At 41.4% G+C, this 21478-nt stretch overlaps 1 protein-coding gene and 1 long non-coding RNA gene across 11 annotated transcripts in view; one reads left to right on the top strand and one right to left on the bottom strand.

Annotated features, from left to right (window-relative positions):
• PRDM1 (PR/SET domain 1) overlaps positions 1–21478 on the top strand; it is a 112116-nt gene that overhangs the window by 66154 nt on the left and 24484 nt on the right. Inside the window, exon 1 of one of the 9 annotated variants that reach the window (XM_077303032.1) lies at positions 4463–4612. The exons of 6 other annotated variants lie outside the window; for them this stretch is intronic. The gene's annotated coding sequence lies outside the window, so the exon portion shown is untranslated. Of the gene's footprint in view, positions 1–4462; positions 4613–19568; positions 19953–20008; positions 20297–21478 lie in introns of those variants that run through there. 2 more of the 9 variants (XM_077303022.1, XM_077303039.1) reach the window with 2 other exon arrangements.
• On the bottom strand, positions 6818–13715 carry LOC143842363 (uncharacterized). 2 transcript variants are annotated; one of them, XR_013233076.1, is made up of 4 exons: positions 13183–13715; positions 10176–10534; positions 7686–7782; positions 6818–7245 (listed from the first exon to the last, which is right to left on the bottom strand). It is a non-coding gene; the product is annotated as an uncharacterized LOC143842363 (long non-coding RNA). The 2 variants fall into 2 exon arrangements; XR_013233080.1 differs by having other exon boundaries at positions 10176–10399.

Here is a 21478-nt window from a genome sequence, read left to right as displayed (position 1 = left end):
TGCAGTTAATGGTTTGCATTAATTTATAAGAATGTATTAAATTGGGAGGGGGGGCTTTGTCTTACATGGTCCTGATTCAAAGGTACTTCTTATCACTGAAGTCAAGTATCTCACTTTCCCTATGATGACTGCAAGTGTTCTAAACATCTTTTGTAGAAGCAGGAAAAGGAAAAAGATGTTATGTAAGATGTAGGATTTTTTGTTACTTTGTTTTGTTTTGAGGGGGCTCCTTTATTTGACTTTGTGAATTGGCAAGCCAGGCTACTAACTCCCAAAGGGACTGTGCTCAACTGAGACAGGCCATTCAAGGAAGAAAATAAGTTGGTGACCTCCTTATAGTAAGAAACTGTTATTGGTGGTGCTACCTTTCTGATAGGAAAAGCCCTTGGACCAGAAGGAGTAGCCCAGGAAGGAAGAGAATACTTAAAGGAATCAGCACAAAATTCATGCAGACTGAAATAGAAAGAGGCAACTGTAGATCACATATAATGGACAAAGCCACAGGAGTTTCTTTGCTGAGTGTGCAAAGAGTGAGGGGTGAAATACTAGTAATATTCCATTTTTAACTGACTCTTAAGACCTGTAAAGACAGTTTCTAACCACACCAGATCAGGGATCTCTGTACTCATCACAGCTAGCTCCCTGTTTGACTTGGTAGGGAAATTCTCCTCTCACTAGAAGATCTGTCCCCATTTCTGGCCTCCATCCAACTAACTCCTTGGCAACTTTCCCCAGTTCTTCTGTCTGTGTTAAACTGCTTTCAGTTATGGCTGAATTCTGAAATTGTCAGTACTTATCTTGGCTAGAGCTGAAATCAGACTGAATCTCCACAGTATTCATCCAGAAGTCTTTGCTGATGCTGACCAATCAGATTGCTTGGAGCAGCCTGTTCCTCAAGGTTTCCTGGATCTGTAATGAATTAACATTTCATATCTGTTTGCACACAATTTCTAAGCTTTTAAAAAGTACAGCCCATCATACATGGGCAGAAGGGCAAGTCATCGAGCAGAAACTACTTCCACTCCCAAATAGGGGCAGGTTATTCTCTCTCCCTCCCTCCCTCCCCACAGTGCTTCTTCAGTGAGTTTCACTTGGCACATGATAGCAACAATCTGGAGAACTGTCAGAACAGCAGTAGGCTGTGTGCATGTTGCAGTGCTTATTAGTAATGCAGAAGTTTCTTCATGTGGGATATATATAAGATAACTCACTGGGTTGCACAGGTATTGCAAGGTTACTGACTAACAATGCTATTCTAAGTAGCAATATTATTATTATGATTATGATTATTATTATTATTATTTAGATTTATTTCCCGCCACTCCCCGTAGGCTCGTGGCGGGTCACAACAATCCTATCCCCATTAAAATACCCATTAAAAACTTTAAAAACAATCCCAACATGGCGGAAGCTCTCATTATTCCCATCCCTGCTATTAGAGCAGCAGAGAGGGTGGGGAAGAGATCTAACTTACTAGGTCCGGGGTGGGGGGGGGGGATGCTGGCACTCACTCGCTGACCCCGGCCTCAACCAAAAACCTGGCAGAAGAGCTCCGTCTTGCAGGCCCTGCGGAAAGCTGGTAAATTCTGCAGGGCCCGCAGCTCACCCAGGAGCTTGTTCCACCAGGTAGGGGCCAAGACCAAAAAGGCCCTGGCCCTGGTCGAGGCCAGGTGCGCTTCTCTAGGGCCAGGAATGATCAGGAGATTCTCCCCCGCTGAGCGTAAAGCCCTGCGGGGGATATAGGGCGGTAGGCGGTCCCTCAGGTATGTGGTACCTGAGGGACCTTTCTAAACCCATTGAAGTCAGAAGGTTATAACTCTGTTTATTAGTGCACTGTAAAGCCCTTGGAAATAATAATGATAGTGATGATGATTATAGTAATGATAATAATAGATATTATTATTTATAGATATTATTATTATTATTATTATTATTATTATTATTATTATTATTATAGATATTATTATTCAGCTTGGGAATGTTCAGCCTGGAGAAAAGGAGGTTGAGAGGGGACATGATAGCCCTCTGTAAGTATTTGAAAGGTTGTCACTTGGAGGAGGGCAGGATGCTGTTTCCGTTGGCTGCAGAGGAAAGGACGCGCAGTAATGGGTTTAAACTACAAGTACAACGATATAAGCTAGATATCAGGGGGGGAAATTTCACAGTCAGAGTAGTTCAGGAGTGGAATAGGCTGTCTAAGGAGGTGGTGAGCTCCCCCTCACTGGCAGTCTTCAAGCAAAGATTGGATACACACTTTTCTTGGATGCTTTGGGCTGATCCTGCGTTGAGCAGGGGGTTGGACTAGATGGCCCCTTCCAACTGTATGATTCTATGATTCTATATTTATAGCCGCTGTTCTCAACAAATTCAGGGAAAGTAACATCAATAAAAATATAAGTACAATAATATATATAAACCACAATTTAAAATTAAATAATTAGTTTTTTAAATCATTAAAAACCCTGTTAAAAACCACCTACATTACAGTTTTTGACTCCTGGGCTTGGTTGGTGTTCTGATTGGTGTGTTTTTGAGCAGGGAGCCCAACATCCTTGTGATGTTATTTCCTGACCTCAGCCATAGGCCTAGTGAAACAGTTGGGTCTTACAGGCTCTCCCAAACTGCTTAGGTTCCCAGAGGGCTCTAATCTCATCAGGGGTAGCATTCCTACCAGATCAGAGCCCAAAAGACACTGGTCTTGGTTGAGGCCAATTTTATTTCATTGGGGCCAGGGACCCTCAGCATATTTTGGTTGCTCTAGCTTAATGATCTTTTGGGGGTATAGTCCCAAAGTTAAATACCGCTTTGAAGGTAAGCATCATAACCTTGAATCTGATTTGGTCTCCAGTTTGGAGCCAGTGCAGCTGAGAGAACACAGATGTGATCTGCTCTCTCCTTTGGATCCCAGTAAAGACCCAAGCTGCTGTATTCTGGATCACTTGGAGTTTCTGGAGCATTTTCAAGGGCAGCCCTACATAGAGCAAGTTACAGAATTCTAATCTGAAGGTGACCATTGCAAGGATCACAGTGGCTAGGTTAGATGTTGAGAGATAATGTGCCAACTGTCATGCCTGGGAGAGGTGGTAGAGTACCTGGCAGGTGACAGCTGCAATCTGGCCCTCCATGGATAAGGAGGCATCCAGGATCACACTGAGGCTCTTGGCAGTGGTCGAGAATATTAAACCTGTCAAGAGCTGGGAGTTACATCACTCCCCCCCCCCACATGTCGACCCACAGTCAAAGGACTGCCATCTTAGCTGGATTTAACTTCAGTTGACTCTGAGCCACTCCACCATAGCCTCCAAACATCTGGCTAAAGAATATGAGGGTGTTGATGAGTAGCTGCCCATCAACAGAAATAGTTAGGTGTCATCAGCATATTGATGGCAACTCAGCCTTAAACTCTGGATCAGCTGGGAGAAGGGAAGCAAAGAGATGTTAAATATCATTGCAGAGAAAATAGCTCCTTGCAAACCACTCAGACTGGGGCTGGCTGCTTGGAGGCTGTTTCCCCTGGTGCCACCCTCTGTCCCCAGCCTTGAAGGAGATACTCCAACCATTTTAGATCTGTGCCTTGCATTCCTATGTCAGCTAGGCATTGGGCTAAAAGCCCATGCTGTCAAATCTAACAAAAACAGCAGGGCCAACCCACATAGATCCAGCTGTCTCTAGAGATCATCTGTGAGGATGACCAGAGCTGTCTCCACCCTATGACCAGGTCAGAAGCCGGATTGGAATGGAGCAAGAGCCAATATTTTCTCCAGGAAACTCTGTAGTTGTCCTGTTACTGCACATTCAGCTACCTTACCCAGGAATGGCAAATGCAAAGTGTGATAGGTACAGAACTCGGGATTCTTTGCACTGTCTATGATACTGGTTTACTGATATGTATATTTTCGTCATTTAAAAACACCTTCATGATCCTAGATTTATTTTCTGTTGTTGAAATAACAGTCTTCACAATTCATTCCAATAATAACCAACACAAACAAGTTCAAAATTGTATTTCAGTACAGAGCCTGTATCTGAATTCTGAATTTTTATTATGAATGTGAGTTTTTTCTAAATAAACAAAAATAAATAAATGAACAAAATAAATCATATCCCTCAGAGAGTTATCAGTTGTGTGCATTTTTCTAAAAATCTCAGAAAGTTTGCAAAAAATCTGTTTAAATGCCCTGTTATGTAATAGAAGGTTTAATGAGATGGACAATAGTAGTGTTTTTTAACTTAACTACTTCACTGATTTTTAAATATGTTTTGGCAGTCATAATTATTAGGCCACCAGCCTAAGGAGAGTTTATTTTGTTAATTGCTCTTGTTAAGCCTAATTACCGCATGGGCTGGAGTAGAAGGAAAAGGGAGGGGTAAAGCCTTTTCACAAGAGGGAATTCTAAAATCCAAGGCTCAGTTCCAGGCAGGGTTAGCTGAGAATGTCTCAGTGCGTGTGAGAGCGAGAGAGAGCATGTGTGGTGTATGTTTACAGTGTGTCTATATGTGTGATGCATGCATGAGTGTGTGGTGTGAGTGACAAGAGGCAGACAGACACTCGGTATGGACTAAAGACCTGTGATCTGAAGACTGAAGATCAGTCCTATATGGCTACACTAAGGTACAGATTAACAACACTTCTATTAACTACCTGTGTGCTTTCATATTATTAAACATTGTATTTATTATGATGATGATATATTTTGATATTATCATGTTGCAAAGATTATTATTAAGGCAACAAAACAAACCACTTTCTTTTTGTATCCCATACCTATTTGCTTCCTGCCCTAATAATGCAGTTTTTTAACACAGTGTTGGGGGAAACGAAATAAAGCAGAAGTGTTCACAAAGAAAAGAAAATACTAAATTAAAATAGTACTTTAAAAATACTATGGACACCTTTGTCAGTGGTCTGTGTGCCTGGTAGAGTTGGACTGTGCTGGCAGATTCTGACTAATGCATTGCATTGCAAAGCATTGCACCTCTTTGGCATCATCTGTGAATTGTTTTTAGTGGAATGACAGGATCAGCTCACAAACTCGTACAATATAGGTGGTGATGTTTAAAATGTCAGTTTGTGTGTTTTATGACCGAAAGTTTCCCTGCTTGGATACAAAATGTTTTTCTTTGCTTCTTACTTTGGTTAATTAAGTGTGTGAGTGTGCATGTTTCTAAAATTATTCAGCGCTATACATTAACTAGCACTACAGTCAGACACCAAGGGGGAGGGAATGCTACTGTTCTGTGAAATGATCGTTTGGGTGGTATGAGCAAGTGAATTACATGGATGATTCTTCCTGGCTAGTTGAAGGTAATACTGACTAAATGTGTTTACTTTCACCCCCCACACATACACCATGGTATTTATACTAGTTAATGTGTTGTGTCAGATAAATCTGCTTCCTGAGTCCATCTTTCAACTTGCTCCTTTCCTTCCCATTTGACAAATGGTTTGAGTTTGACATAGTTTTATCAGCTGGGCCCCTGCTGGGAGCTGCTTGCTTTTGCTTTTATCATGGAAAGTAAATTATTTGCAATATTCTAAATAGCAGTTGGCTGGTCCGATTTAGCCTACAGTATAAACTGACTGTTGCCTTTTCTTTGCAAAGCCCAGTTGTTACCCAGTGAGGAAACAAAAGATTCAGGGCATTAGCTATTACAATCTGTTCTGTCTTTTTGTTTGAGCATGCTTAATTTACTGAGTTAGCTAGAGCTTCATGTGCGAAAATAATAAACTGAGGTGTCATTTGTAGTATCATCCCAAATATCTTCGTTTCATTAAAGAGAAGTTAATTTTTTAAAATAGGAAATTTCTTTTTAATATTTTTTCCCCTCAGGCAGCAATAAAACTGCTAGTGAACTAGGAAGCATAATCAGGACTGGTCTTTTTTCTTTCCTTCTTTTTTTAAAAAGGCTGGCACCAGGAAGATCCTACTAACTTACAGAGTTTAGAGAAAGATTGTCAGAGGAGTAATGCTTTCCTGCCAGTCAGACAGTCAAAATTAAATAAACCAGCAAAAGACACCGTTAGAAGTGGATGGAAGGGGTAGGAAGGGGTTTAGTTGCTGCACATTTTGTGGCATAATTGTGAGTGAAGTTTTTAGAGGTTTTGTGACCACTAAGGTTCCAGACAAAAACATCCACAAGTTGTCCTATATTATGTCTAAAACAATAGCTATTGAACACATTGTGTACAATAGGTCAGTCACGACAGAATAAGGAACATATGGCAGTTCTAATAACAATGTAAGAAAAAGAACCAAGCACCACTAGCTTGGCAAGGTGGGTTACAAATTTATTGTACAAATAATTTGATAGATTGTTGAGGCTAAAAGACATTATTATGATCATCTTTATATTAATCTGTCATGCTGCATTCTGAAATTATTAACCGGGATCAACAAGAGGATTAAAATCCTGTTTTCAATCTAGGAAACCCAGAATTGCAAAGTTCCCTCCGTGATGCACTTTAACATGACAGATATATATAATTACCTGTCTTGCCTAACCTATATGAAAATGACAGAATTTTATTTCACAGTTTGTACACCTTGAGATTAATCAGTAGATTTGTTTTTATTTTTTAATTATGAGGCCATTGTCTACATATCTGAAATATAATACGCTCAAGGAAAAGTATGTAGTGTAGTTTCAGAAGGATCTAGTTAATAGGAGTAAAATTTCAAGGGCACTACACCCATACATCTGGCATATGCTAGTGGTAGCCAATATCGACATATCCATTTGTTATTGTGTGTCTGCTCCACTTGTTGAGCTTTTAATAACAAAATGTTCTGTTTAATCACTGGGGTACCAAATTGAATATGACTGTCTGTTGTTTGTAGATTAATATATTGTATGGTGTTTCAGAAATATTGATCAGGAAACTGAGTTTTTATGTTTTCTCTTATCTTCTGCCCTCTCCTTCCTCAGTGCTTTGGAAGAGAAGAGGTCCAGATGGGAAGAAAACAGGTCCTGAAAAGACCACATAGGAACTAGGTCAGGTACTCTGGAGATTAAAGAAACATGCTTCATCCCTGTGTGCAGGAGGCAGGGACAAGCAAGCGCACAATTACAAGGAATTAGAATGGCAACAAGTAGTGCAGATTTATCAGCTTTAATTGTCTATTGTCAGGACAGAGCTGCTCTTATAGATCAGGCTGCTGGCAGTGCCTTAATACGTTTAATGGACTCTCCATTGTGGGATTATCGCTTCTAGGGGGATAGTGTCTTCCTTTAAAAGTTGTTGCCCTGGGAGATGCAAAGAAAAGAAAAAGAAGGAAAGAAAAAAGAAAAGAAAAACAGCTTCAACACTTAGGTATTCCCCCGTCACCTGCATGAGCACATTCTCCTCCTTTGACATGTTGGCTTCCTCAGGAAGTATCTGAAGGCCCTGTGATGCTTTTCTGTCAGCAACCTGTATTCCTCTAGTGGAACTGAGAGACACCTATTTGAACATTAACCTTTTTTGGTCAGCTATCCACAATGAGCCCTATTGGGAAAAACAATAGCCTGTTGATAAAGGAGTAGATAAGGAAGGATGCATCATTTTAAAAGGGTTCTCTCAGCTCCCTTTTTGTTCCTGGATTTTGCAAAGCTAGAAGGCTTTCCTAGATTTTGCAAAGCAAACATTTACAACATTCAAAAGAAGGATAAGGTGTCAGCTATTTAATGAGAACAGATGAATTTACCTTCTTTATACATGCCAAATTCCCTGGGTGGAAGAAGATGGAATCACTACTGTTAGGTAGGTAAGAAGTGAGAAAATCTCCAGAGAAGAAAGGCTTCCTACGATAAAGATAGAAGGACATAGTAAACTAGGAAAACATTTGTTAAAAGCAATTCCTTCTGCCTAAAACCGAGGATTCTGGAATATTTTATCAAGAACCATGAAGGCATGCCCTTAGTTAAAAACCAATACAAAGTAAAAAAAAATCCTTTTTCTTTCCTACTTTTACTTTTCCTCTCACACACCAGCAGCTATCATGCCATGTCTGCTTCTGAGGTCTCTCCCTGTCTCTCTCTATTGCAATCCATATATATATATTTTATAATCTAGGATACAAAATGCTGGAGCACTGTCACTAAAGTCAGTCCAGTGAACAGAACCGTGAATTTTGGATTGAATTCAAATTACAGTTTATCCATGGAGTCAGCAGCTAGCTATTTCTCAGCTGTGATCCACCAACTGTAAAATGGGTATAACTGTCTGTTAGATTTTTTAACCACTCTAAATGTTATTTCAATTAGTATTACAAAGGATAGGAATTGTTATGACTATATCCCAAGGACTTCTTGCCGTGTTATTAAATATACAAAAATAGAATTTAGCTTCCTCAAGCCTGTCAAAGCTGTTTAAAAAAATCAGTTTCATAATTTGCAAATCATTCCTTAGAATATACTAATGCTCAATAGAATCATCTATTTTGCACTATACTATAAATTGACTTTTGGTGTAGTGCTGGTAAGTAGAACTCTTCATTCTCTCCCCTCATTTACAAGCACATAGCTCTTGTATTCTCATGTGTTGGATGGTCCTAAACTAACAATGCACTCCTAAATAACACTTCCCTGGGAGTAAGCCCCATTGGGTAGATCTGAGTAGACTTCCAAGTAGTCCTGTTTATGATCTCTCTCTATATATATACTCTACAATTCAGTAGTAATTTCCCTTTCCTTATAGGTATCCTGGGAATAGAGGCTACAGGAATTTGTTAATCTTCATTGGACAATTCTCAGGATTCTTTGGGGGACTTGTGACAATTAAAATTGATATAAAAGCTATATGAGTTTTGTAGCCATACTAGAAATCCAGATGGGATAGACTATTATATCACTCAGGAGATATGTTAATATCTAGATAGAAAGTCTCTTTATTCAGGTTTCTCACTCCCTGCTTTCCTTGAAGTATTACATTACGGTAAAGGCCTCAGGATCTTTACATATGCTACAGACTGAAAGTATACTGAATAGGCTTGTGTGATTTGGCCGCTTTGGCGGCCGTTCCCTCTGGGAGCAGCCAGCGCCGCACTGCAGGGGGGGAGGGCAGTGATGGCAGCGGCGTGACAGCGGACGCAACCATGCAGGTGCGGAATTCCAAAGCGGCCGAATCGCACAAGCCTACTACTGAAGTTAACTGAAGAGTGTGGCATTTAAAGTGTGAACACAGTGATCTGTTAGCTCTCCAGTATGGGCAAATACCATTAGTTGGTTGCTTTACATACATACATACATACATACATACATACATACATACATACATACACCTGAAGGAGTCTCAAAGTGGCTTACAATCACCTTTCCTTCCTTTCCCCACAACAGACACCCAGTGAGGTAAGTTGGGCTAAGAGAGTTCTGAGAGAACTGTGACTGGCCCAAGGTCATCCAGCTGGCTGTATGTGGAGGAGCTCTTAACCACTACATCATGCTCACTCTCAGTGGTACTTCCATTTCCTTTATGTGTCTTACTGACTTGTTTAAATCTAGTGATTGAGCTAAGAGATCTTGGTACTAGCATCACTGGTAACATTGCAAAAACAGTAGATTCTGTTAAGTTTAAGGAATTTTTAAGGAAGGATGGTGTAAAGCTCATTAGTATAAAAGTGAATTTGTTTTTTAAAAAGTTTCAGCAAGTACAATTCTGGACAAGTAATAAATTTCATATATGATGTATTATGAAGCCTGATCCTATGGCAAGTAGAATATGGTGTAACAAGATCCTTTTCAGATACTTGGCACTATGAACACTTTCTGGGCATTATAAGAGTGCTATTTGAGATGATTTCTAATACATTTGTACTTGCTGTTGCACAGCTAAATCAAAAATAAACACTAAGGAATTCAGGAAGTGTTGTGAGTCTGTTTTATAATTAAAGGCAGAATCTAGAAGCTGAATATATTAATTTAGACGTGTCATAGATGTGCCATCCGCAGACTTTCTTTTTGCTTTAAAAAAATAAACAAAATCTACTAAATCCAAAATAGTAATGCCTTTCAAATCTCATTCACTTCAATGGACTTAGAATAATGTAATTCTGCTTATGATGGTAATGTTGAAGTATTAACTAGGCATGTGCAGGAATTGCCATTTTTGTTCAGGTATATTAGACCAGAAAAATATTTATTTATTTATTTATTTACATACTTACTTACTTACTTACTTACTTTACTAGATTTCTTACCTGCCACTCCCATACAGCTCATGGCGGGTTATCAATATTTCTATTATTTCTGAATACCAGTAATGATCCTCCCATCGAGGATTGCACTTGTTAAATCTCCTCCCCCTCACTTGCATTGTAATTCTGTGCTTGACATGAGTCTCTCCTGTTGAGCTGGCATTTCCATTCTGCTGGCACTGGCTTATGCGGCTGGGCACTAGTACATTGTACTTGTTCAGCTGTCCCTGTAGAAATGTCCCCTCTCCTTAGTTTCTACTTAGAGATTCACAGATTCGACCCTAGTCTTGTTGAGTTTTGTCACTGCCATAGTGGCACAGGTTCTTCTGGACACATTGCACTGGTCATGCTGCAGAAGTGGCCTAGAAAAAATGACCCCCCCCCCTTAATTTTCACTGCCAATATTCTCTGGGACATTCTGCTGCTGTCTGTTTTCCCCTGTTGGAAATGATGGGGCACCTTCTTTGGCTGCCTATAGAATTAGACTCCACGGTCCAATCTTTTTCAAACTTGGGAGTTCTTTTGAGGAGAGACTCCAGCAGCTACACTGCACATTTGTTGCCTGTACCGCCAACCCTGCCCACACCAGACCACTGAATAGAGCTAGATTTGCCATGGACCTTAATGACCCAATAGACAATAATGGAGCCAAAAATATCAGATAGTAGTGGTAAAGTACACAGGAATACAAGGGGTGCTAGGCCACTGTTCTGGGCTAGCTTACTGGAGTGATGTTCTTAGGGCAAGTGCATGTCTACAGGGTGGCTTTGTGTTGCATGTGGTTGCATCGTTGTGATGTTGGGCATGTTCATTGGTATCTGGACAGCAGCAATGAGCCACTGGCTTTGGTGAGCTGGAAAGGTCACGAACCCCAACAAAGTGGTTTGCTTGGGTGGAGCTTAACGTTCAGTGGATGATTTCATGGTACGTCACGATTTCTGTGACAATCTGGTCTGAATCTTGGATCAGCATTCCCTGCTCTGGGTCACACAGACCTTGAGATCTTGAAAGCATATAACTTTCAAGATGGCAATATATAGTGTTCCTTGGCTGAATACAGGTTCCTATAGATGGAGGCCTACTTTTTCCAGGTTCTGCCCCTGAGATTTGTTTATCGTCATGATGAAAGCCAACTTGACAGGTAACTGATAGCAGTGGAGGAAGTGACATCAGCGTGGCTGGATCCAAGCCAGAGGTGTGTGAGAGATCCCCTAAACAGGACCCCCAGGGCAGCAGAGGCGGGTATATGGAGGCAGGGACTAATGTGTAATCTAGAAGGAGAGACCCTTGAATTAGACCTAAGGTCTGCAGAGTCAGAAGAAGATGCATCCAGGAGACAAGTGGCTGGGAGGGTGGAATGAGGGAGGGGCAAGGTCTTCCTGTAGGCACAACCACAGCAACTCTGAGGTCCTCACAAAACTCTCAAGGTGGCAGGCACTTGAGTCCTGGCAACCCACACATGCTGTATGGAAGATGGCAGAGGGCATCAGAGAGAAACACAGAGGGGTATATGCGCACATCCAAGTAGACACAAACATGTATTATGAAGACGTGGAGACATACACAAACACATACATATATGGGAAGCTGATGGGAAGGGCAAATGGCTATGCAGGAGGAGGCGTCATGAAGGCTTCCTTACCTCCTCTCTGCAATTTTTTATTGACCAGAAATAGGCCTGGGGCACTGTATAGCTGGTTGGGTGGCTGCAGAGGCCCTTTTGAGGCTCCACTTTCAAACCTCAAGGAATATATCCAATCCAAGGGTAGCCAACTTCCAGGTGGGGTCTGGAGATCTCCTGGAATTACTGCTCATCTCCAGGCTATAAAGATCAGCTCCCCAGACAGAAATGGCTGCTTTGGAGGTTGGGCTCTGAGGCATTGTACCCTTGTGAAGCCCCACTTACAAACCTTACTTTTACTGGGCACCCACTTACAAACCTTACTTTTACTGGGCACAACTAGCACAGTCTGTAACTTGGCTGGTGATGTCTGCCCTTCTGAAGCCTGAGGCCTACTGCTGGCAACTGCAGTCTCTGTTGTTTTCTGCAAGGCCAAATCATTGCCTAATATAACTGGAAAACCTTGTTCCCTCCAAAGTCTCACTGTCTACTTTCCTGTTAACCCTTTCAATACAATCTCCCAAGTTAACACGACTTGAAATTCTGGGCCACTTATGCCTTTTATTTCATAGGACGTTCATGGCAAATACTGATTTGTATTTATCTGGCCAAGCTTGAGCAAAGTCATTTTAGCCCCTATGTCACTTGTTCAGTTGCTTGTTTACCATTTACAGGTACAGGGTCTAAATATTCCTTATTTAGACCTTACTGCATTTTCCAGAATCACAGGATCCTTGCTGGTCTGTCATACCTGAGCCACTCCATCCCAACCTCAGCCTGCAAGCCTCTACCATTGTCTTTACTATCTCTGCAAATTTTGCTGCTTTGGAGGATGAACTCTGAGGCATTGTAACATTTTGAGGCCCCACCTCCAAACCTCAAGGAATATTTCCAATCTGGCGTAGCCAACCTCCAGGTGGGGCCTGGAGATCTCCTGGAATTACAGCTCATCTCCAGATTATAATGATCAGATCTCCATTCAGCAATGGCTGCTTTGAAACGTGGACAGGGCTGTTGTGCAAAAGAAACATTTGAGGCCTCCCACACAGGTTTTTGTGGAGATGAAACACTTGTTTTTGTGGAGATGAAACACTTGAGGTCTAATGCTGTCGTGCAGATGAAACGGAAGGCAAAAGAACCCCCAAAACAGTTTCATCTGCCCAACAACCCTAACATGTTTCACCTCCACAGCAACCTTGTATGGTAGGCTTCCAATGTCCAGAGAGTGGTGGAAAAGAGACACACATGGCTTGACTGTGTCTCCCCTCCAGGGGTGAGGCCAGCCACAGCAGTATTTAAAGTGAGATGGGGCTTTTCTGTGGCCTCCCTGTCAGCCAGCCATTAGGCAGAAGGGGAAAGCTTCCCCCCCCCCTCCAAAGGAATGCATACACAGGCCCACAGGCTCCCTTGAATTGCTCTCGGAAATGTGTCCCTCTCCTCAGTCAGGGGCTGTTATAGGATCCACAGCAGGCCTGAAGTGAAGGGTGTGTGTGGAATCCTGAGCAAGAGCAGCAGTTGGCCCTGGGGGGGGGGGAGCTGACCTTCCACCAGTAGGAGGCTTTGGAACCTTCAGCATTTTGTCAGAATGTACGGTCAGAGGCAGGACAGCCTACCTGATTTGTGGGATGGACAGCAGCCAATCAGGTAGGCAATGAGTTGTCTTTTTGTAACTTCGAAATTATATAGTGTTATGATTTTGAGTTTTTTGCCATTTACTATATTGGTCGTGAGAATCTGGGGTTACTAAACTTAATGCACATGCCTAGTATTAACATTCCCAAGATAACTTTGAAAGTCTTAAGATCAAGTTGTTCTAAGTATGTGTGGAGTGGACAGTTATCTGACCAGTTTGCCTCCTATACAATGAAATTCTTATGGCTTATTTATATTATATTATTCCATGATTTCTCTCTTGTGATATCTGTTTTTGCAATACTATGCTGGATTTACTGCATTTTCACTGTTTTCTTATTGTTTCCATACCTACTGATCTGGTTATTTAAGTTTGTGTTTAGTTAGTAACAAAAGCTGTTTCAAGCAGATTTCTGGGGAGAACACCACGGGAAAAATATATAGATTTTCTCTCTCATTTAAAAACTATCTCAGAGTCAGCTTTTTGTCTGGATTATAGATGATAAAGTTGAGGGCAGATTAGAGTTTGGGCAAAAATTCATTAGGTGTTTTTCATATGTAAGGCATCCATCCATAGAATCCTGAACCATTACTGTTGTCATGTGCTCCAAGTGTTTATTGATGATAAAGACTCCTTCATGGAGGAAGTGGAGAATGAAAAGATCATTGCTGCCATTAATGCCATCAATCCATCTCTGACCATGTTTGTGTAAGGAGGGGGAAATGGCTGTCCTTTAATCTGCTGTGCACTCCTCAAAAGAAAGCTACCTTCTCAGATTCATTGCTCCTTTCCTCTTGTCCCCAGTCCCTTTGCAAATGACTCAGGTGTGCAGAAAGGCTACTGCTGCTGCTGCTGCTGGAGGAGAATTAACTTTCTGTTGAGCTCAAGTGGCGACAGCATCAAAGGAAGTGGAGCACATGTGCGGGGAGGGGGCAGAGTTTCTGACATCAGGGCTGTTAGAGAGCCATTCAGAATTTGCTGTGGAAAGCGACGCTATTGCACTGAGAGACCTGTCTGAGAAATGCTGACTAATAAGGTAATTGAGGCTTTCTGTGAGCAAAGAGGAAAAATAAAAACATGACTAAAAATGACTTTTCCTGAAATGAATAACACTGAGACTGCAAATTCCAGATGACAGCACCTATGAGTTCTCCTATGCAAAAACAATAAACTGCCACTGAACCAGAGAGATAGGTTAGCTGGAGTGAGATTACAGTAGGCAGAGGACAGGCACATGTTTAAGTAATAAATCACATAGTGTAGGTCGTTCAAAAGTCAGTTGCAATGGCAGTATTTTCATGGCAAAATTGTTTCATGCTTGCTGCTTTAATGCAATATGTCTCAATATTCATCTTTATTCTGTTTAGCTCTTTTTATACATAACTTCCAAAACTTCTGCTGTTGTACGACATACGGAACAGCAAAAACAGTGTGTCTTAGAGAAATACCATTAAGAGACCTTACATATAGCTGTAGTATTTCATGCACTTCTGGCAGCTCCGGTGACACAATGAAGACTCTGAATATGGATACAGAATACAAGACCAAGGTGGGGAAGTTGATTCTTGGAGATCTCTAGGCCTCACCTGGAGGTTGGCTGTCTTATTGAGAGGCCTTGAGGCAAACTCCAGCTCATTGTGCTATCAAATGGAGGGAAACATTAGGAACATAGAATCTTTGTTTGTGATAATGAAACAGGCTCTAATTTTCCTAGGTGCTTGTAATCAGGCATCATGGGAAAACTCAGGGTTTTGACTGAAGCTTCCCAAACAAAAAATGTCCAATTGTGCTGTGCAGGCAGAGGAGAGAAAAGTGGGTGGGAGCAAATGAGAACAGATTGTTTATCCTGGTCACAGGCAAGCAGAAGTTTGTAATGATAGTTAAATGTGCCTGAAGGCCTGCATGTTCCTTTGACATTATCACAACTTTATATATAAGGTGTTTTTTCCAACTGTAATAACTCTAGCAGTCTTTTTTATTTGTGTCAGGTATATATGTATAGGCCTGAGAACTGCAACTGTGCTAAGGAATGTAAATTTGTACACTTCTACCAACAGGCTTATATTACCCATGTCCACAGGCATTAGAACTTGGTCCCCATTAGTAGCACTTACACCTTTAACAGTATTTAGGCCTGTTGTTATTTCCATTGCTGGAGACAAAATAACTATATTTATGATAGACAAAATTTACTAATAATGATGTTTCATTATTATTGTTGTTGTTATTGTTATTATTATTATTAATTACATTTCTATGCCTGTAGGCTTGGGGCGGCTTACAACATTATACCTGTGATATTTGGTTGAATAAACATTGAGAAATTGTTTGTCATTTTTTATTTATTTATAATTAAATTTCTGTGCCACTCGTCGTGGTATTTACCTGCTTGGAGTGGTGTACATAATTTAAACACATAATAATTTAAATACCTAAAACAGTTTGAAGCAGTTAAAATTACACCGAACTTACAGAAACATGGTCTTTACTAGCATCCAGGAGACAAGTGGTGGAAAGTAGGCCCTATGGAACTGGGGAAGTTCCTGTAGGGCTCACAGTTCTTCTGGGAACTCATTCCACTAGGTGGGGGTCTGGACTGAAAAGGCCTTGGCCCTGGTTGAGGCCAGGCATACTTCTCTAGGGTCAGAGACCACCAGTCAGTTCAAATTGACTGAGCCAAGTGGTCTTCAGGGGGCATAGTCAGTTAGGTGATCTCTCAGGTACACTGGGCCCAGACCTCACATGGTCTTGAAGGTCAATACCAAAACCTTGAACTTGATTCAGAATTCATCTGGGAGCCAGTGCAACTGCCTATGAATAGGCCTAATATGGGCTCTCCAAGGTATTCTTGTGAGGACCCACACTGCTGCATTCTGGACCAGTTGCAGCTTCCAGGTCAAGGACAAGGGTAGGCCCATTTGGAGCAAGTTACAGAATTCTAACCTAGAGGTGATTGTCTCATGGGTCCTTGTGGCTAGGTGTTCCATAGCCAGGTAGGGCACTAGTAGCTTAGCCTGGTGGAATTGTTTAAAAGTCCAGCTGAGCTACTTTAGTGATCTGAGCCTCCATAGATAAAGAGGACTCAAGGATGTCAGCTAAATTCCTAGTGGTTGATGCAACGATTAGCTGTACACAATCTCAGCAAGGCTTCCTCTCCTGGGCCTTTCCTACCCAGCCACAGGAACTCAGTCTGGGAGGCATTGAGTTTCAGATGGTTCTACTTGATCCAAGCTGTCACTGCTTCCAAACAACTGGCAGATGTCTCTGGGGGTGAGTCTGAATGGCTGTCCATTAGGAGATAGAGCTGAGTTAGGCAAGAGGGCACATGAAGGTGTGTGACAGAACAGCACCCTGTGCAACTCCACAAGGGAGATGGCAGCAGCATAATTGACTATCATCCACTACAACCCTATATCTGACTATGAAGAAAGGAGATCAACCATTGCCTCAAGCTGATTTCCAATTGACTACACTTTGTGTACCCATCCTCAAGAGTGGTAAGATACTGAATTAGCCTAAATAATTGTGCTGGTTATGAGCTTGGAGATGCAGTGGAGGTTGCATAAAACTTCACGGCCATCCCATAAGATCTCATAAGTGTCCTATACAATTTTCTTGATACTTCATCATGAGTCCTCCTCCTCCTTCTCAAATGTTGTTGCTGTTGTTATACCTATATTTCTAAATGAACAAGGAACTAGAAAGCTCTGAGAACTCAACTAGACATTATTGGATCTATAGGTCCCACCCATAGACACTGCTGCCATTTACAGCTGAACTTGCAGCATTTTAAAGGGCCCAGATTCAGCTGCAAAATAGCAGCAGTGTCCACGAGTCAAAACTACGGACACCATAACATCTACTTGTGCCATGAGACATCCTTATGTCAAAGGGAAACTTTTGGTCTCTCTGTGTGTATGATTGTGTCTGTAGGGCAAAAGAGCCAACTTCAGCTTGAATGCATTGTTTTTCACTCACATGAGATGACTCAAGGCCAGTTCATGTTTACTGGTTTATTATGGCAGCTTCCCATGGCATGACAGCAACATTAGTAGGAAGTAGCTGACATGGTTACTTCCCTATTAAGTTTACTGCATCTCTACATATCCAGTGTTGCCTTGCCACTGGAGAACAAGTAACCATGTCAGTCACACATCCAACATGTTGGTCCCTGGAACTATATGCAGAATAATAGTGGTGAAAAGAGCTGTCAAGTCACAACTGATTTACAGTGACCCTATGGGGTTTTCAAGGAAAGAGGCATTCAGTGGTGGTTTGCCATTGCCCGTCCCTGCACAGCAACCCCGGATTGCCTTGGTGGTCTCCCATCCAAGTACTAACCAGGGCCAATCCTGTTTAGTTTCCAAGATCATATAAGATTGGGTGGCCTGGGCCATCAAGGGTAAGGCATATGGGAAACAGTCCCAAAGGAGTGGTTCCCAAGTTTGCTAGGTTACATATGAACAGGACATTCAGATGGAATCAGATAGCCACTGTCCACATGGTGCCCCTGAAGCTTTATGTCAATGACACAGAAGCTTCCAGCTATGTTATAAGACATAACTTTGCTTAATCGTTTGGCCTCACAGCCTAAACTCTCAAAGCAGTGTACATATTAAAATACATAACTCTCATAAAAGTGATAAAAATCACTAATAATAAGAAAAATGAATTAAATCAGCAGGTACAATCTTACTCAGGTTCCTCATTCCTGAGTTACTGCAGGAGCCTGTTAGTGCTTGAGTTGCCACATATCCAGTTAACTATGCCAATATTGTGTACTTTTTAAAGCAGGCTCTCTGTGATTAGTAATCACTGGATTCTACCCTCGGCATCAGTTAATTGCTCAAGTCAAGGTGGTCAGGTTTCTCTCCTTTAAATGAATATTTCTTCCAATTGCATATCCAATTACCTTTATACCCATCAGTGTGATGCCCTTGCCACCTTCCTTGTGGAATTACGTACAAGTAACAGTTAAGCCAGGACACTTGTTTGGCGCTGTTGCCCTACTTATGTTCAGCAGCATGAGTGCTGCTTCATTAGAAGATGCCAAAGGTCTTTACACAGATATGTGCTATTCTCAGTTCTGTGTCGCCTAGAATGACAAATAATCCCTTTCACCTTCTTCCATAAGAACTTCAAGAGGATGACAGTGTAACATGTACGTCAAAGAGAATGGTTTCTAAGTTTTAATGGGTGATCATTTGTCTAAACAATATAACCCACCCCCCCACAAGCAAGTTTTTGCATTTGTGTTCTTATACAAAGTCAAAACAAGTTTCAGCCTGCATAAGAGAAAAGGCATTAAAAAAAAAGAACCTTGTCTGTAGACGTGATGTAAAAAGGAAAAGTAGGAGACTTGTCCTTTGGTGAACTGGCTTGACTGGCGTTTGTAACATTGTGAGTGACTATAAATGGAGCTATGTATCATCTTAGCTGTTGCTGGCAGAAGGATTCCTCATTGAAGGGCCAGGACCACTGAAGGAAGTTAGGCATCTGATTTGTTTGGTAATAAGAAGTAGGAATGCAAGGTCTGTGTGCTTAATAATAAACAAACAGGACATTGTATGCCATCATCACAGGATGTCCTTCCTTCAAGGCAGCACACTAACTTGGAAGGAGGAAAAAGAAATGGCAAGAGTGCATCTCCCGCTAATTACTAGTTGCTAATACTTCTTTCATTAGCAATATGCTCTTTAAGTGATCATGTCTAATAAAAGCTTCAATTATGTAGCTTTTCTCTCCATACCATGTAGCCTATGAACCATCATTTGAAAAGACACAAGCAGGGGAAAGCTTCACTTTTTAAACAAACAACCATCTTTTTAAAAAGTCACCAAACAAAATAAGAAGTCAGTTCTTATTATTATTGTGAGAAATAGTGCATACACATGGATAAGAGTACAACATTTCTGATGTTTGTTTTTGGAAATAAAACAGACATGCAGGCTTATTGCCAAGTTAAATACAGATTTCAGGATGGGATAGAAGCATTATATTGTTGTATCTTAAGTCTCATAGTTGTGTAAGGGATTTTTGAAAGCAACGATCATGTCACATTTTAAACTAAACATGTTTATCTTCCATGGAATTTAAACTGTGTTCCAACATAATTCTTACAGCTGTACGTGCCGGCAGGAAAATCTGCATTGGTGTGACTTAGGTAGAAAGGAGAAATTCCTTCTGACTAGATCAGAGTTTCATTGGACAGGTAAAGCCCCACCCCCTGCTGTTGGTAGCAGTGACTATGCGTAAATCAGATGAGATAGGAAACCTGAATCTGGGAGGAGAAAGGAAGAGTCTGTTTGGTTAAGAGACAGAAAGTATTCAGCCCTTCAGTGTTTCAAAGAGGTTAAGTGCAGCAGCACCTGTCTTGACAGAAAGAGAGAGAGAGAGAAGCAAAAGGATTCAGCTCTCTACGAGTAGGCAGCAAGTCAGGCAGAAGAAATGTTTACTCTGTAGCTATGAGTGAGACTTACCTGAAACGCCGAGCTGCCAGCTGGAAATATTTGTGGACTGTACCTTGGTAAGCAGCTTCCTTCCTTCTTTTGAATCCAGAAAAGAAAACATTCTAGCCCGGGTTTTTTTTTCTGAATGAATCCGGCATTCTGAGCACGTTGACAATGACAAAAGTTCTCATTGGAGGTTTCAGTTCAAGGAATCTTTTGTTTTTTATGATGATTAATTCTTTTTGCTGATAGTGGCAACTGCCAGTTCTTTTGAGTTTCAGTATTAGTCTTCTCTAGAGGACTAATGTGCTTGTTCAGATTGTAGCTGAGTGGGAAACTTAATTTCAGCAAGCTCATAAGGATTGTAAGAGGAACTAGTTTTTAAAGAAGGATAAATTAAGAGATCAGAGGAACCCTGGAGGTAAGATAAACACTCTTTTGTAGTCCTTTGCTGGGTACAAAATATTTATTTGAATTGGTTATTCCAATCCAGATAAAAATTGCTAGAAGGATTAGCTCTACAATCTGGAGCTTCAGATCGTTGTTTTGGAAAAGCTGATGTTTGTCCAGTAACTCTGTACCAGGGAAAACAAAATGATGTTTGGACTTGTTAAGAGGCAAGTTCCTGGCACTGGAATAGGGCAGTAGTTGAAGTGACTGAAGGCTGTGTTCCTTGGACTTGTATTTTTCACAGAATGTTAGCACCCCTTTTCATTTTAAACTTTGATGCCAGTGTTTTAATGGAAACAGAGCACTGACAATGCTGATAATACTAAGCATTTACATCAGACTTGTAGGGTAGGTCACTGTAATGGTTCTCATAGTGCAAATGAAACACTGAAATGGAAAGACGGTAGCTTGCCTGAGGATACCTAGTGAGTACATAACTAAGGTCTGAACAAGGGTCTTCCTGGCTCATACTAGTTAGCTGCTATTCCACAGCAGTTCCAGTGTAGCCTTTTTCCAGCTTCCTCAGATGGATGGTCACTTTTGTTGTTGTGGTTGGTCTTAAACTTGTAAGCAGCTTTGCAAAACTTCACCTTTTTGAACTGCTATTATTTCTAGTAATTAGAGGCAGGCTGTTTCTGAAGCAGTGCTTGGCAGGATACAGCCTCCCAGTGCTTTCCAAGCCAGAGGATGTCAAGATGGGGGGGGGGGGTTGTTTTTGAAAGTTGTTTGTGTGTTAGAAGCTGGTGGGAAAGTTCAGCCTTCCCCATTTGGAAAAGACAAGGCTGGATTCCGGTCTCCCAATATGCACTTTCCATTTTTAGATCATTCAGACGCAGACTGCAGTTCCTTCCTTTTCCTTTCCGTTGTTTATGACACTTTTCTGAATCGGCTTTTCCACAGGCTGTAAGTGGTCTTTTAGCCGTGACCCTAGGCATTTTATATATACACCGTGAGCTTTTTCATTGCATCTCTCACCCCATCAGGTATAGACCAGGGGTAGTCAAACTGTGGCCTTCCAGATGTCCATGGACTACAATTCCCATGAGCTCCTGCCAGCATTCGCTGACATCTGGAGGGCCTCAGTTTGACTACTCCTGCTATAGTTTCTTCCCCATTATTTTGGTGACTCTCCCACCCCAATCCAGCCTTTGAA

The sequence above is a fragment of the Paroedura picta genome, chromosome 1 (genome assembly GCF_049243985.1).
Source record: "Paroedura picta isolate Pp20150507F chromosome 1, Ppicta_v3.0, whole genome shotgun sequence".
NCBI lineage: Eukaryota > Metazoa > Chordata > Lepidosauria > Squamata > Gekkonidae > Paroedura > Paroedura picta.
The sequence above is the reverse complement of the archived record's forward strand: the minus strand, read 5'-3'. Positions and strand labels throughout refer to the sequence as shown.